Source organism: Montipora capricornis, chromosome 5 (assembly GCF_036669925.1).
Source record: "Montipora capricornis isolate CH-2021 chromosome 5, ASM3666992v2, whole genome shotgun sequence".
NCBI classification, from domain to species: domain Eukaryota; kingdom Metazoa; phylum Cnidaria; class Anthozoa; order Scleractinia; family Acroporidae; genus Montipora; species Montipora capricornis.
This window is the reverse complement of record NC_090887.1, coordinates 1,384,287-1,389,893: the sequence shown is the minus strand read 5'-3', so window position 1 is coordinate 1,389,893 and position 5,607 is coordinate 1,384,287. Positions and strand designations below refer to the sequence as shown.

Genomic DNA, 5,607 nt, shown 5'->3' with positions numbered 1-5,607 from the left:
AAGGCAAACATGAAAATCGGATACTCTTTGTTTTGTCACGATTTGCCAATTTCCCTCTAGTTAATTTGTTAATGCCGAAAGTTCAACTTTTCGAAGTGTTATTAGCGGAAATCGAAACTGTTGCTTTGTTTGCCTACACAAATGACAACAATTAAGTAATCGAAAGCTTCATAATAATTTAAGTCACAGTATTATATTGTGTACGCGAACCTACCTAAGTGAACAAGTTTTGTTTAAACCCCATATAATGTATACTTTCAAGGTGCCTGAATTACGTATACCGAAGGAAAATAAAAAAACAGCTTTCAGATTCAAAAAGGAATTCTGTAATACTGTGAATGCATGGTTTGAAACTTCACGATGGAATAACTTTGTAAAGTAAGCGTCTGTAACAATAAGAAGCCAAAATTGTCATTACAAATCTTCTGTTTAAAGTAGAAATTACTTCATTAACTTGTCTATGTAAAATCACACCCTTGTTAAAACTTCAATGATTCCTTTGTCATTCTTCGAAACTGAATACAAGCGCGAACTTCGGAAACTGACGACAGGTGAAAATTTTCAAGAATAAAATTTAAAAAACTTTTGAATGTGTATTAAGTTTTTTCCCGGGCTGTTTTTGCAAGACTCAAGTATTCGTATATGGTATATTGATAACTGAATTGCGTTCGTTAAAATAAAATAAAATAAAATAATAGAAATCTTCAGTTACCAATTTAAAATTTTACTTTTTTATCAAATAGGTCGATAAGGGAATGGAATAAGAAGTATTGGTCACCGAAGAAAACCAGAAACTGATTTTTAGAGCGTTGGCTAGATAATAAAATTATACTGAGAGATACATTTTCCACAGAGGCATTCAGTTCCTCCTCGACAAGACATTAACTGCTTCAAATAGGAATCAGGTTTTGTAGAATATTTCATCTTCCCGAAATCAGACAAAATTAACCTCCATTTTTAAGCTGATTTTTCGAGTGTTAGCTCTCCGCCGCTCTGATGAAGGGCAACCGCTCGAAAACTCACCTTTCGAAATACTATACGGCATGCATTGTCACTTTACCATATCAACTCAGTTAATAAAACCATTTTGTAGTTTCACTTCCACGCTGACGAAGCACCACAGGTTCTTTAAAATGTAAACCCCTTTAAATAATTAAGCAACTATTTTCCTATAAAATGACCTACAATTTGGATACTTTTTGACTGAATTCAAGAACGTGGAGCAAAATCATGTTGCTTTGAAAAAAACAACAGTGAAAAAAATAAACCAAGAAGCCAACTGGGTAAGCCGTGATATAGTGATCAATTCTAGAACTAAGGCGACTTTGTCCAAGATGAAATTATGATATTTTCGGGGAGCGAATGGTTATGCCTGCTCAACAGATGAGGACAGATCTAGAGGGCATCAAGTACCAACAGACGAAAGTTTACGAATTCAGCAAAACATCAGTGAAATTAAGAACGAAATCCAGACAAGACACAAATCTTAGGTAGACATCATTCATTTGTCTTACATAAAGTGAACAGTGGACTGGGTTAGAGAAAACATGCGTTTTTCTACATCTCATCCTCTTTTAGCTGGTCAGTCAGGTCGGTAAATGCAAGCTTAATTCGTCTTCTTCGTCCCTTATTTTGTACCAGACAAGCTTGTGACACGCTCTACAAAAAAAAAAAAAAAAGACTACTCAAGTTCACCCTAGACTGATTATCCGTCTAATGCAAAAGAGGTTGTCTTTCCCTAAAAGACTGGAAATCGTTGCTTTTGTGTGATTCAGTACGCTTCTAACGGAAGCCCAGGTGAAAAGGAACTATCACTCACTTTAGCTGGGCATTTCAAATAAAACGAAATTTAATCCAAAAGACGTAAAGGCATTTTCTTGCATTCAGTTACCGTAATTTTCTTCGAATTTCCAAATAATAGTTCTTACAACATGTAATAAGGTGAAAATTTTAGCTAAACTACTCAAAGTTTATCGAGAAAATAGCGACAGTTGGTTCGTCGATTTCGTTGCAAAGACAGTGTTGTAATCTAATAGCGCCAAGAGCGCATGCGCTAATTTTGCCTCATTTGTTTGAATCAAGCACGTTCTTCAATCGGCTTCAACAACATCTAACGATAACTTTCTTTGCTAACCTCTTCAAAAATACTAAGAAATCGGGGGTTTGTTATGCTTTGAAGTCGCCGGGCTCGCCGCAAATCAGCAAGCATTGAAACAACTCCACGCTAATGGTAGCGATTCGTAGTGATGCCTCGATGTAAACCTATCGACTGGAGAAAATGATAATTCCAAGTTATTTATGAAATTCAGTAATGCCTTTTCCAAAAATGAAAGATTTACTTCACTTTACGACGAACTATTACAAATGACATATCTAATGCACTGAGTAACCAATATTCTTTCATTTTGGAATAACTTGTTGTGGAAGTTTGTAAAGTCAATTTTTTGAATTTCATGGAAAATTGGGAACAAGTTCAGGAAGAAGTTTGTTTCCTTCAACAAACAAAGCAGTTTTGCAGCTGGTCGCGGTGAATCAGTAAATTAGAAATTTCTTTCACAGAACAACGAATATGTTTCTGTTTGAACGGAACGAGGCGTAACAATGGGGCTTGGAGAAATGGAATTTACAATAGCATTTTTCCGGTAGAATTTGTATAAAATTGTGCAAGACAGATGTACTGTGCAGTTTTAAGAATTATCCGTATAATCTGGATAGAATTAGACCATAAAACTCAACTTCAAGAGTTGGGGTAAGTACAATTTTCGAGTCGGTAAAACCATAGTTATAGCATTGGAAAACTGTTTGATTTATTATTTAGCCCTAGGAAAGAACAGAATTTGGACAAGCCGTTTCTACTCTCATTTCTTTTGATGTGTATGCACTCTTCCTCAGAAGTATCGGTACATAACTTCGTTGATTTTTCTCTAGGTTCATATCCGATATTGAAATACCACACTTTTCTATATTCTCCATCTTACAGAAAATCGCATCTCAGATGGCCCTCAAGAATACACAGTCTGCAATCCTAGTCTTTATCTTTATATGCACTTTCTTGGCAAGTGAAACTCTGGCTCATTTTAGAATAGGAAAGAGATTTTCATTACACGTGAGGGAAAAAGATTTACTCAAGCACTTTCATCAAAATTTGATGCAATCACTAGTAGGAAAAAGGGAACACACACTACAGCATGTAGTACTGAATCACAAACCAAGTTGGACGAAAACGCCAGGTCTTAATTCAAGAAGAAATATCAGAAAACTAAGGTAATTAAAACATTTTAATCTCCTTGCAATTTGAGATGTATATTCATGCTGGTGTCCTCCTCATGGCTTTGAGGAAACCAATCGCTTCCTTTTGGAATGAATGCAATCACAGGAAATACTATTTTTTGCGCTATTGAATTCTATTTTGCAAATAGTGCTCTAGAGGAAATAAATTTATTATTTGTTATTATTATTATAGGTAGTACATATTTTTCAAGAAAAGATGCCCTTGAACCTCGATGGGGATGTGAAGTCGCCGGGACAAATTATGAAACGTGCTTACAAAAATGATGATGCTATCTATATTCAAATAGAAATGATCATTGTAAAAAAATACAAGATTATTCACTTTTGGTATTAGAGACAGAAAAAAGAAAATCTATACGTAAAAACCGAGACAATAGAGAGGAATTCCCCTCTGATTGAAATTCAACAAAGGTATTGTACGAACTTATAGATATACACATATTAACGATTTTTTTGTTGCAGAAAAATTAACATGCCGTCTCATTCTGGAGGTCCTTTTTAGTGGGGAGCACTGACCCAGCATCCTGGTGTCACAATTTCCCCACCCCTCCCTCCACCCAACACACACACCGGTCTACATGGGGGACTAGTCTACCGCACTCCCCTTTCTCCATATCCGCAAACCGACGATGACCAAACTATTTTGGACCTATATAAGATCAAAAAGGCAAGACAATGTTGGTGTTTCTCCCTTGGAGATCAACGATGAAGTTGTGTCCAATAGTCTGGAGAAAGCCAAGTTACTAAGCGCTTACTTCAAGTCTTTACCAAAGAAAACCTGCAAAAAATGACTCCCGAAGCCACCACCCCGTATGCTGATATACCAGCTATTTTAGCACTGCGGTAGTAAAACTGCTTCAGAATGTGGACTGCAGAAAAGCTAATGGACATGATGGAATCCCGTGCTATATATTTAAAGGAAGCTGCTGCTGAATTAGCTCCCTTTCTACAGTTTCTGACTGCAGTCAGATTTAACAGCACTTCAAGAATGGGTCCAGAAATGGCTAATGAAATTAACTCTAATAAGTGCCACTTCCTCAGAGGAATAGCGAAGACGCAAAATCCTGTCGACTCTAACTACGTCCTTATGGGAAAAGTATTGGATTCAATCACCCACCACCCATATCTGGGCGTAGAATTGTTTAGAAATCTCGACTGGAGCCACCAAGTAAATAACAAAGTCATGTAAGCCAATCGATCACTCGGATTCTCCGGCGAAAACTTAGCAGTTTCCAAGAGGGAGTGAAAAAGGCAGCTTATGAAGCCCTTGTGCGACCTCGCGTGGAATACGCTGCCTAGCTCATAAATTTGGGACCCATGCTTAAAAAAAACACACGTCCAACAAGTAGAAGGGGTACAAAGAGGAGTCGCACGCTTCGTCAAAAACATTTATTCACGGGAACCAGGAACTGTTACAAACCTATTGACGAGTTACACTGGATACCACTGAAGGTACGAAGAACAATCTCGCGGTTAACTTTATAATTATTCCACAAAAAAAATCCATGGTGATGGCGGTCTGGCTTTCCAAGACTATGTTGTGAAGCGCAGAAGACATTTCAGGAACAAAGAACAAGTTTATTGAACTACTGCCCACATGACGTCACGACCGCCATGTTGGTGCCCCTAAACAAAGAAAAGGCGGCCATGTTGGTGCCCCGACCAAATCTTCCGGGAATTAACTCTATTACTATGCAAACGCTTCCTTTTGTTTTCGTTGAAAAACATGGCTGTTGATCACGTGAGTGAAAACCAGCAACAAGGACTGGAATGCGTTGCCAAGCGAAATTGTTAATATTTAGTCCGCAGACCAATTTTAAAAGTCTTATTTGAGCATTTTAGTTAATGATTCTTAATACTGTATAAGAATTAATGCTATGATATCTTTATTCATTTTATTTTTTGTAGGAAATTCTATTAAGGCTATCATTAGTTTTAATTTATTACATTCTACTTCGTTAGACCTCTTGCGTGACGGCACCCCTTTGCAAGACTAGAAATTTTTGAATAAAGGTTGGAAGTCTGTTCAACTTAATTGAAAACAATATCATTTCTTACTACTTTTGCAGATCAAGCAGCGGGAATCCACCCTTCAAGTACTGAAGCTGCCAGATGGCATTTAAATATACTCTCTTCCTTCTTGCATGGCCCCTGAGAATAAAAAGATGTCCAACAAAGACGTACAACGGTCAAAATTACGCACAGTTTCTCAAAAAAGCTTTGTTGGTTCAAGTTACTACAAAAATGATACGAAATAAATTAAATATAATATACTCAGATCAAATGAACAGGATTAAAACACTCTTCTCTTTTAAA

General features: G+C 36.9%; 1 long non-coding RNA gene across 1 annotated transcript; it reads left to right on the top strand.

The window, feature by feature from the left end:
* Positions 1 to 2,610: 2,610 nt before the first annotated feature.
* Positions 2,611 to 5,607, top strand: LOC138049037 (uncharacterized). The gene is made up of 3 exons (XR_011132284.1): positions 2,611 to 2,749; positions 2,981 to 3,264; positions 5,361 to 5,607. It is a non-coding gene; the product is annotated as an uncharacterized lncRNA (long non-coding RNA).